This window comes from Mustela lutreola, chromosome 13 (assembly GCF_030435805.1).
Source record: "Mustela lutreola isolate mMusLut2 chromosome 13, mMusLut2.pri, whole genome shotgun sequence".
Classification (NCBI taxonomy): domain Eukaryota; kingdom Metazoa; phylum Chordata; class Mammalia; order Carnivora; family Mustelidae; genus Mustela; species Mustela lutreola.
Window position 1 is genome coordinate 37,444,063 of NC_081302.1, and position 13,049 is coordinate 37,457,111.

Below are 13,049 nucleotides of genomic sequence, written 5' to 3' on the forward strand. Positions count from 1 at the left end.
TAAGATCGATAAAGAACTCCTCAAACTCGACACCCAAAAAACAGATAATCATGTCAAAAAATGGGCAAAAGACATGAACAGACTTTCTGCAATAGCCATCAGGGAAATTCAAATCAAAACCACATTGAGATACCACCATACACCGGTTAGAATGGTCAAAATTAGCAGGACAGGAAACAACAAGTGTGGGAGAGGATGGGGAGAAAGGAGAACCCTCTTTGTAAGCATTTTTAAATACTTTAAACTCATATATGTATTATAAATAATATACTGCTATTTTGTGTTTTTTTTGGAAAGCTTTGTAACTAAAAGATTTTACGTGTTATTTTACAATTTTCTTTTTTCACATAATATTATATTTCTCTAGTCATCCATGTTACTCCCTATAGTTCTTATACACACGATCTTGTAAAATTGAATATATATATAACCTATGTCCCAGTAAATTTATTCTTATGTAGGGGGGAAGAAAAGAAACCTTGCTCATGTTCATTAGTAGATATGTACAGAATTAGGACACCTGGGTGGCTAAGTCGGTAGATACATACAGAATTGTTCACTGCAGCATTAGGCATAACATCAAAAAACAGACTAGAAGGAAGGCAATGCCTAAAAAACTGAGAGAATTTGAAATTGGATAAACTGTGGCATATGTATATCATAACATATTATGCAATTGTAATTTATTTTTGAAATGCAGAAATAATTAGTCCTGAAAATGGTTTTTTAGCTAGAATAAACTTCTGATAAAATCAGAGTTATATTCAGAGCTATATTCTAAAGGTATCACTTAGAAATTAACAATCTCTGACTGGAATGGAAGTACTCTCGGTTTTTAAAACTGCTTAGTCAAGATCAGTCTTTCCCCAGTCTCTCATCTCCCTTTTATTAGCTACTTTGTTAGAGATCTGAATGATCCTACTTTGATCCAGCACTGCTTTTCCCCAGGTGCTTCTATCTGCAGACAAAAATCTTTCACAGAGTCCATACAGCACTATCAATTATTGATATAATATAGATCCTACAGCTGCTCTACTTTTATAAGTGCTCTAAACTAACAATGAAAATGTCATAAATAAATAAATACCTACCAGGAATTTTCCTAAAGAATCATATGCTGGAGAAAGGAACTCTACGGGTTTTTTTTTTTTTTTTTTTGGGCAGTTGAAGTATTTCAGCTTGAGTTAGACATTGTTTCCTATGAGGTTTGGGGATGAATTGCAGAGCAGGTCAGAGTTTTTGCAGGAAAAGGATGTTGTCTATGATAGTGTAAAAGGGTCCTTAAGGGATACAATATGTCTTCAATATGAATGATACACTACATACGTTAGGATGAGGTAACCAAGAAGATCATCTTGAAAATAAAAAGATTAACTGTTATGAGAAATGATTTTTTTACTAAAATAAATTTAATGCTCCTCAACATAATGCTTATAATATAGCATTTCATTGGCCATGCTGGAAATTTGGTGCCAGAGACGAGACTAAAAGGATGGAGAGGAAAGAAGGTAAGGACACAGAAATATGGGACGCTTTGTCATTCTTTATTTTTTCTCTTTTTCTTGGTGTAAAATTTCTCATTATAATTCATCAATTCAGAGAATAATAATTCATGGTGCTTACTGAATAAATACTTATTGTGCTTGGTATTGCAAATGCACAAGAAAATACAGTGGTGAGAAAAACAGAAAAGGTACCATCCCTTATGAAGTATATATGCTACTACTTTTTGTACTTTCCCATTCTGTGAGTGACTAAAGACAGAAATTACTAGATAAATGATCAAAGATGTTGGTCTTATAGTTAGATTACATTGTTGAAAATTGAATTATGATTTTAGTATAACTATTTTAGCTACACTTATGGTAAACCATGACAAAGAAATACAGCCAAAACACAGATCAGGAGAATGAGCAGAACTGCAAAAAGTAAATTCATAGTAAAAGGCAAAATCTATCTATTGCTTAATTTATCTGTTGACACACATGCACACATATATATGCACATGCCTACATTCATACATACATACTTCATATTACTGGAAGTCTCAGCCTGGCTTTTTAAATTTTTTTCAAGACATGTACATAATTAGCTTTGCTTAAGTTTGCTTCTTCTGGGAAATCAGGTGTGAGAATGCAAAGGCAGACAAATAAATAGAAGTCAGTAGAGAGTACATTTTTTTATTGCTTGAATTTAGATTCACTGAGTGAACCCTTCCTAGAGTAGAATCTGACATGGCAAAGCAGGAAATCAAAACAACAGCAAAAACAATACCAAAAAGAAAGAAAAAAGTAAAAAGGAAAGAAAACAATGTATTTTTATATAAAAAAAAAACCTGGTAATATAATTAAAAATGTGATTTACTTTGACTTGATTTTTGGGTGTAGCTAGGTAATGTATCAGAAAATATGTGAAGTAATACTTGTGACTATTTGTTGAATATTCCAATTCAAAGAAGAATTACTACATAAATAATATTGACATGGGAATAAATCCTTATAAAAACACCACAATTAATGGAATGGAATACACATTGTAAGTGAATTAGGTTCAATATACTATGGTGAAATCACTGGTGTCTGGCACACATAGAAACAATGATACATCCATCGTATACTCAGAAAACATGACCATGATGCAGCATGGAGAAGAGGCAAACATAAAGCCATTGAACATTATTAAATCAAATGATTAAGTTTAATTAATCCATTAAATCAATCAATTAATTAATTCAAAAAATCAATTAATCAAATGATTAAGATTTAATTTCAACTGGATTTTCTGGTAACATTTTGCATTGTACTATTTACATTAGTAATTTACATTTAGAAAGGTGATAAACAAGGAGATATCATTGCCTTATCACACATAATGCTTACTGAATTGCTCAAAACAACTGTGTGTGTATATCTATATACACACACACATACATGTATATATAGACATATATGTACATATATGTTATGTATATTTAGCTATAAAGAAATGTATTAATTGTATTCTCATATAATATAAATGCATAATGTTAAAAATTGTACAAATATTAAAATGTGTCAGGGATTTCTGTTTTTACTTTTAAATTTTATAACATTTATGTAAGAGATTTTGTGTTTTTTCACATCAATGTTTACTATAGAGAAACTAAGAATTTATTCAACTAAAAATGTAGCTGAATATTTTCTTAATATGAAAGCTATGTTACATTCTTTAATCTTTTTCATGGTAGGAATATTCCCCAAACCAAAGGAGATGAAATATGCTTATAGATAGTAACATAAAAAATAAAGTTCTACCATGTTAATAAATCTAAGAAATTAAACTACAACAACAGGAATAAAAAGAATTGGCTTAGGCTCCAAATTAGCTAAATTAAAAAGAAACAAAAAGATAGTAGTTAATGTTTATAATGCCTTTCTGCATTAAAAGACTTGAAGCTATAAACTGAAACCTTTTTGGAATTCTCCTTGAAAATATATATCAACAATCTTAAAACTGTTCATACCTTTTGACTATGTTATTTTGTTTATTAAAATATATCCCAAGGAATAATCCAAAATCCAGATAAATACCACTTTTGACAAAATTTGAAAAAGTTCAATGTTATTAAAAGATACTTAATATACTGCCACATGAAGTAGAAAAAAATGCAGTAATAATATATTGAATCCTTTCTTTTTTTTTCAATCATCATATTACATAGATGGATAAACACATTTATTTATTTGAGAGAGAGACAAAGATAGAGTGGTGGGGAGTGGAAGAAGGAGGAGAAAAAGATTTTTTTTTTTCTTTTAAAGGCTTATTTATTCATTTGAGAGAGAGAGAGCAGTGGGAAGGGGCAGAAGAAGAGGTCGAGAGAATCTTAAGCAACTCTGTGCTCAGTGTGGAGCCTGATGTGGGACTCTATCTCAGGACCCCGAGATGATGACCTGAAAGCTTAAACCAAGAGTCTGAAGCTTACCTGACTGTGCTACCCAGGAGATCCATAGCACTTATCTTTAGCAAACTTGAGGAAGTGTAGGCACTTCCTCATTCTACTCCTACTCTCTGACCATGTAAGATTGCTCTCCTTTACGGTTTTTTGCTTCTGTCTGTAATTTAAACTGAAGTGTTCCTTCAGACTCAGTGGTATTCTCTTTCTACATATTCTTGCCTATATCATTTAATTTCCTCCTAGTATGATAATAACTTCAACATCATGATTCTACCACAGAACACTTGCCTGAACTCTGAGCCTATTTTTCCCATTACAAATCATCTACCCATATGCCTCAGAGGAAACACAAGGTTAACACCCCAAAACTAAACTTCATCATTTCTCTGAAACCTGCTCTACCCTTGATATCTCTGTTTGGTGAAGAGCACCATATTTTTACAGTTGCAGAAAGGAACTTCACCCTTTCATACCATTCATACCTAGTTATCTTGAGTTCCTGTAGAATATTATTCTTCAGTAATGCCATTATTCAATTATTTTCCCAAGAGGACCCCTTTTTAATTTAATTTATTTTAAATTTTATTAATTTTTAAATTTTATTAATTCTTATTTATTATATTCAATCAGCCAATATATAAGACCATTTTTTTAAAGTGATATGTCTTCATAGGTTAGACCAATACCTAATATAGCATTAAACTAGCTCAATAGATGTTTGCTGAAGGTTAGATGGATGAATGAATGAAATACTTTGAAAATATCTTTATAGATATTTCTATTTAGGTTAGGAAAATTAATGTTTTTAAGTGATTTAAGTTCTGTCAGTAGAATGTTATGATTAAAAATTGACAAACAAACTGAAATGGACTCCTACTTACATAGTTATCAATGAAAATTGATTTTGCTTCCACAGTGATAGATGTTTTTAAAAGAAAAACTTCTCCTTTCTAGAAAAGGAATGTACACCATAAAGGTTCATTAAAAAACTCTGGATACTAAAATTTCCATAATTTCTATTTCTTGTTGACAAAATAATATGAAAAGGCAAACTGTTCTGATAATCTTTGAGGACAAATTCTATTATTAATGAAGCTGATGTGGATGCTTGTTTTTCATTCAAATTCAGATTTAGAAACTAAAGCTTGTCTTGGATCTAAGGATTGCATTATAAAGACAAACAGAAATAATTCTTTGATTTAAAAATACATATGGAAACTTCTATACAGGAAATTCACTTATTTTTCACTGCAATAAATATTTACCGAGAATTAGCATGTGACATCGTTCTTGGTACTAGGATAAATTAATGAAAAATGAAGTTTCTTGCCTACATGCAGCTTACATTTTAGTGATGGGCAATCAACTGAAATAGACAAATATGGTAAGTCATTAAATTTTATTTTATGTTATAGAATATAATATGGAATCAAATTAGACTTTAAAATATCAGATCAATTTAGATATTATCAGAAAGGTGAAGTATGAAAGAGAGGCTCATTTGTCTAGGTTAGGAGCATTCTCTGTGATGCAGACAGCCAATGCCCAAACTGTCAGGTGACAGGAATAGGAGTGTTAGAAAAATAGCAAAGGATAAGGAAAAATATAATTGTGGGTACAGCAGAGTGAAGTGAGGTGAAGAAAATAAATAATAAATGTACAGTGATTATAGAAAGTTGGTCCTGAAGGTACCTTTAGGGTATATCAGGACTCTGGCTTTTCTTTGTCTAAAATTGGGAGACAGTTCAGGTTTCTGTAGAGGACTGATATGATCTGGCCTAAATTTCAAAGACATCTGTGGTTACTTTCAAAATACACATAAGAAAAAAAATTTTTAAAAAGTAACTCTTTTTAAAAAATTTTTTATTTTTTATAAACATATTTTTATCCCCAGGGGTACAAGTCTGTGAATCACCAGGTTTACACACTTCACAGCACTCACCAAAGCACATACCCTCCCCAATGTCCATAATCCCACCCCCTTCTCCGAAACCCCCTCCCCCCAGCAACCCTCAGTTTGTTTTGTGAGATTAAGAGTCACTTATGGTTTGTGTGTGGTGGTTTCTGTTTCCTCAACTAGATCTTATTGGAACATGGTTAGTTAGGTAGAGAATGGCTTCTGAGCAACAGAAGGGGGAGGTGAAAGTGGAGCTGAAGCTTTCATCAGTAAAGACAGGAAAGTCAGTGAGTATTGAAGGATTCAAATTAAATGAATTTTATAATTTTTTATTTATAAAACAAAAGTGGAGATTATAAGTAAACAGTATAAATAAGATGATCAGTAAAAAGTGAGTTCACAACTAGAAATATGAATTTGGAAGTTAATGCCATAGAGAATTGTGGTAGAAACTTCTAATCATATAACTAAATTCCTTCTTTCCCTCCATTATAATAAAATTTTGGCTGGGACTATGCTATTTTACTAGATATTTTTAAGCTTTCTCATCACTGGTTAAGTTCTGATCACTGGACAGAAGTATGTTAATTACAGATCAGAACTTAAGACAGAAGGCATGTTTCCTGGAAGCAATCTTCCTTCTTCCCAGTGATCGGAATCCAGGTATGGATTTGAACCATAAAAAAAACCCAACATTATAGGGGACTGTGAAGTAATTATCTAAATGACATCTGGGTCTCTGAGGTGCAAAAATGAAACAGTGATTCCAAATTCTAATGAGAGAGAAACATTAAATTTTATATTGTAAAAACCATTATAGTTCAGGGTCTCTTTGACCCAAAAATATAGAGATACTAGAGCCACAGATGTGTAATAAAAGTTATTTAAGGGGCACCTGGGTGGCTCAGTGAGTTGAGTTTCTAACTCTTGACTTTGGCTCAAGTCATGATCTTAGGGTCCTGAGATCCAGCCCCATTAGGTCCCACGCTCAGCAGGGTGTCTGCTTGATTCTCTCCCTCTCCCTCTGCCTCCACCCCCCGATCTCTGTCTCTAAAATAAATAAATAAATCTAAAAAAGTTATTTAAAATTATTTCTAACTTTTTGGTTCTGGGTTAATTGTACTTCAAAGAGCTGTAACAACTTGTAAAAAGGGAAAGTGTTCATTCTATTTCAGACAACTATGAGAAATAACTTCCATCAGAGTCTTGGAATCAAACAACCATATTCTTCCTTCTATTTATATTTTCTTTAACTTCTTGGTCGATTTTTTTCCAGAGCTCTCTTCTGCTAAAATTAGCAAATACTGCAACTCCACTGACCCTTGCAAACTAAAGTAAATTCAACGGAGTAAGTACACCGCTTTCAGTGATCATGATCACAGAATGTAGATCAAATATATAATGAATTTGCTGATTTCAACTTTTATTATATCCTTTTCCCCCCTCATTTCATTATCTGTCATTGATATGAAGGCATTATGGTTCATCAGTGCTTTTTCTTTTTTTTAAAGATTTTATTTATTTATTTGACAGAGACACAGTGAGAGAAGGAACACAAACAGGAGGAGTGGAAGAGGGAGAAAAATGCTTCCTGCTCAGCAGGGAGCCTGATGCTGGGCTCAATCCCAGGACTCTGGGATTGTGACCTGAGCCAAAGGCAGATATCTAATGCCTTAGCCACACAGGCACCCCCATAAGCACTTTTTCATGCATGTTAACTTCCTCTATTTTTTATGCTTTTAAAAAATGCATAACACTATAATAGTATTAGTAGGAAATCATTGAATAGATTTATCTACATATTGACATATTCTCTTTCCCAATCTTAGTCACTTAAAATAAACAGAAGAGCCTTTCAAATCTTTCAGGAATTCTGTTGACAAGTATATTTACCACATTCATCCACACTATACCTATATAGAATACATAAAAATTATGGTATTCTTAATGATGGTCTGAACTCTTCATTTCCTAAAAATACATTGTGAATCCTTATATTGAAGTTAATCATCCCTATATATCAGAAGAAATGGATAGCAGTCACTGGATTGCAATCTTGGGACTGTCATCTCCAAGACATATATTTCAGAAAGAAAACACTAAGCGAAGGATTTTCAATCATATCAGAAAGATAATGAGTTTATATTTTCTCTAAATATAAAAATATGTACTAACTTGTGCTTTCAGTCATGAAGAAGTAACAAAGAAGGGGTTACCCTCTTTACTTAAGCAAATAAAGACCTAGAGAATATATGAAACAGTGGTTTTCAGACATTAGACAAAAGGAGGCAGTGGACAATGATTCCTGAAGAATGAGAGATTCCAGTCTGCAGCACAGGAAAAGAAAAAGTGAATGGAGCCCAAAGTCAAGTGACTACCATAACAGTCATAACTCACAGGGAAGAGCTCCAAAGAAAAGGGAGTTCTATAGAGAGAAAAAGAGTTCAGAAATTTGCACACAGACCTGTGTCGTAACACTAAGAAGCATCAGAGAATATGCATGAGAAAATGGCCAGAAGCTTGTGAAAGAATACGTGAAAAGGATCAAGTTAAACAGTTCCTGGAGCCCACACAGGGTTAAGTATTGTTTTTGTTCCCACCATCCAAAATACAGAACAGTAAAATATGGATCTTAGGGGTTATTGGGTAGAGTATTTATTTGATAGTGGGTCAAAATTGCTGGAAAGTAACGCCCTGCCTAATGAAGTGTAAAAGGCAAAACTCCTTCCAAATAATGAAGATGTCTCACACAACAAACGTCAAGGATATACTTTTTTAAGATTTTATTTATTTGAGAGAGAGAGAGAATGAGAGAGAGAATGACAGAAGAGGATGAGAAGGGGGAAATTCAGAGGGAGAAGCAGACTCCCTGCTAAGCAGGGAGTCTGATGTGGGACTCAATCCCAGAACTCCAGGATCATGACCTGAGTCAAAGGCAGTCACCTAACCAACTGAGCCACCCAGGCACCCAAGGATTTTTTTTTTTTTTTCAGTTTTTATTTTTAAAATTTTGGGGTATACAAAAAACTGTATATGTTTAATGTATATATTTTGATAAGTTTGGACAGATGCATACACCCATGACACCATCACTATAATCAAAGTAACTAAACATATTCATCACCTCCAAAAATTTCTTAGTCTTCTTTTGTGAATTCCTTCCCTTCCTTCCATTTCCTTCCTTCCTTCCTCTCTCTTTTTTCAGCTTTGTAAGAATACCTAATTGAGATCTCTTTTAATATGTTTTAAATGTACAATACCATATTACTAACTGAAGATACTATGTTGTATAGCAGATCTTTAGAATGTGTCGTGCAAAAATGGGGGAGCTTTATAACTATATTTGGTATGTTCAAAAAGGGGGAGGAAAATAAAATATATTTTTAAAGATTTCACTTATTTATTTGAGAGAGTGAGACAGAGAATAAGCTGGGGAAGAGGCAGATGAAGAGGGAGAAGCAAACTCTCTGCTGAGCAGGGGGCCTGACATGGGGCTTGATCGCAGGAATCTGGGATCATGAATCCGAACCAAACGCAGACACTCAACCAACTGAGCCACCCAGGCACCCCAGAAAGCACGAGAACATTCAAGTATTGTTATTAATACTAATTAAAAAGACCCAAATCAAACTTTTGGAGGTGAAATGAATTGTGTCAAGATTTAAAAAAAAAAAAAGGAATTAACAATATATTAGACTTTATTAAAGGAAATCTTTGAACTTGAAATACAACAATAGAAACTAACCATATGAGGGGCACTTGGATGGCTCAATCAATTAGGTGTCTGACTCTTGGTTTCTGCTTAGGTCATGATCTCGGGGTTGTGGGGCTGAGCCCTATATCACATCAGGGTCCACACTCAGCGGGGATTTTGCTTCCCTTCTCCCTCTGCCCCTCCCCTAGCTTATGCACTCCTTCTCTCTAAAATAAACAAAAATAGTAAAACAAACAAACAAAAACAAAATCCTAACCACATGAAACACAAACAGGTTAAAAAGAAAAAAAGACTAAAAAACAAATTCTGATCATAAATGAGATATGGGATAACTTTAGCCAGCCACATAGACATATAATTTAATTCCTGAATCAAAGTAGGAAACAAAAAAGATATTTGAAGAAATAATGGCTGAACATTCTCCAAATTTGATGAAAAATACAAAGCTTTAGAACCAGGAAGCTCAATGAACCTCAAACACAAAAAGCATGAAGAAAAACTATACCAAGCTATAATCTAATTTCCTATAACCAGTGTTAAATATATATTTTTAATGAAGTCACAGGAAAAAAAATTTTTATATACAGAATAACAAAAATAAGAATGATCAATTCTCATCAGAAACCATATAATGCAAGCCAAACATTGGTGCAACAACTTTAAAATACAAAATAAAAAAACCTGCCAACCAAAAAAATCTATATATAGTAAAAATATCTTCGAAGAACAAAAATGAAATGAAGATAGATGTGTAAAAGCCAAAATATTCATCACCAATAGACCTGTACTATTACAAAAGTGAATTTTTTCATGCAGAAGGAGAATAAGGTCAAATGGAAATCTATATCTACACAACAGAGTAGAAAGAACTGAAAAGGGTGAATATGTGAGCAAACATAATTCTTTGAAGATTTTATTTATTTATTTGAGAGAGACAGAGATAGTAAGAGAGAGCATAAGTGAGGAGGAAAGGGAGAAGCAGGCTCCCTGCTGAGCAGGGAGAGGGGCTCAATGATCCCAAGATCCTGGGATCATGGCCTGAGCTGAAGGCAGCAGCTTAACAGACTGAGCCATCCAAGTGATCAAATGTACTTTCTCTTAGCTATCTAAAACAAGACTGTATAAGAGGAAAAGGCGAACAAAGAACACATAAGACAAGTAGCAAAATAACAGCAAAATGGTATATTTAAACCAACCATACCAATAACCAAATAAAATTGGGCTCTAAATATCCCAATTAAATGTGAGAGATCATCACACTGAATTAAAAAAAAAAAAAAAAAAAAGTGAAACTCAGCTCAATGCTACTAACAAGAAACCAACTTAAAACAACAACAACAACAACAAACTACAAACAAATTAAAAGTAAAAGGAAGGAAAATACATACTATTGTGCTAACACTAATCAGGAGAAAATGGCTGGAGTGGACATATTAATATCAGACAAAGTATATTCCAGAGAAAAGAATATTACCAGGTTGAAGCAATCATTTTACAATGATAAAGAGGTCAATTCATCAAGAAGACATAATCTATGATGATAGAAAGTACTTTCATGTTTGCACACAGATGGTTTGGGTAACAAAGGAACACAAAAAATCTTCTGTGGGTGACAGACTTCCTTATTTTCTTGATTAGGTGATTATTCCAAGCTGTATATGTGAAAAATTATAAAATTATCCTATTTAAATATGTGTAATTATGTCTTAATTATAACTCAACAAGATTGTAAGAAGACATGTGCCCTCTAATGAAATTCAGAAAATAAAAAGTGAGAGGAGATATTCTCACCTCCGTTAAACTTTAGGGGAGGGGAGCCTGGGCAGCTTTGCTGGCTAAGCATCTGGCGCAGGTCATGATCCCAGAGTCCTGGGATCCAGCCCTTAGTAGGGCTCCTTGCTTAGTGGGGATTCTGCTTCTCCCTCAGCCTCTCTCCACTATTAATTCTCTCTCTCATTCTCTTTCTCAAATAATAACATAAAATCTTAAAAAACAAAACAACAACAACAGCAAAAAATCCTTAGGGGAAAGTTATTCAACTTTCAACAGGAAGTATGATGGTAACCATAGGCTTGTCCTAGGTGCCCTTTATCAGTTTATGTTCCTTTCTGTGCCTAGTTTGCTGAAAGCTTTGTACTCAGTAAAGGTTAGATTTTGTAAAATTCCTCTTCTGCATCTATTGAGATAATCATATCATTTTTCTTTTTTATTCTCATTAATATAGTGAATTACACTGCTTAATTTTTAAATTGTAAACCCCTTTCATTTCTAAGATAAACCCTATTTAGCCATGATACATTTTTGGATTTTACTAAAACTGTGTTGAGAATTTTTGCATCAGTGCTCATAAAATTATTTTTGTCTTGCCTTTTTTCTGGTTTTCTGCCAGAACATTGCTAGCCTCACACAATGTGTTTGGAAATATGCCTTTATATTAAATTAACTGGAAGTGTTTATATAAAATTGGTATTCTTTCTTTCTCAAATGTCTGGCAGTGCAGCCACCTTGGTCTAAAATTTTTTGATAGAATATATTCAAGTGCAAATTCAATTTGTTTAATAACCGTAGAGATATTCCCTTTTTGAGTGAGCTTTAGTAGCTTATGTCTTTCAAGAAATTTATCCATTTCATCTATGTTTTGAATGTATGTTCATTAAGTTGTTTTTAACATTTTCTTAGTAGTCTTTTACTCTCTGTAGAATTATCAGAGATGTCCCCTTTCTCATTCCTTATTTTGGGGAATATATTCCTTACTATCTTCATTGAGGCAGAATATAAAGCTCATTACAGATTTTTTAAAAAGACTGATCACTTTACTGTCCTATTGATTTTTTTTTTTCCTTTGACACAAGGCTACTCTTCAGCCCAGCATGAGAAGACTCTCTAGCAGCTTCTTCATTCCTATTTATCCACACGGATTACATATTGGTTAACTCAAAGTCTATAACAAAGGGATTCAGATGAACTGACAGCAAAAAGGTGCAAACACCTAAAGCCAGGGTCTACTCTTCAGGTTCACCAAGGATCACCCTTCACTCTCCAAACACATACAGGTTCCAGTCCAGTAACAGGTGTAAGACCAGGTGTTAGATGTCATCCAAAATGGATAGCTACACTCATTTCAGGTATCTTTTTTTCAACCTGGAACATAATGATTTTAACAATATCTAGACTACTTTCAAAATGGGAAGTTTTTATTTTATATCACATTTTCCAATAATCTAACCCAATAAACAGAGAAGAGGACCCAGGCATTTGCTATAGGTTACCTTAGATTCTAGGTACTATTAACGTCTGCTTCAATGGCTGTTTTCATAAGAGAAAAGACACATTCCACATAGGGAGCCTAAGAAAATGCTTCCACATTTAGGTCAGGGTTATTTGATTGAGTTTAAGGGTCTACATTGTGTATCAGCCTGTCTAGAAAATTAAGATTCATGGAGCATTTAATGTTTCCAAAAATAGTTTCAGAATGGCCAGACTGATTTATCTGTACCTCACTA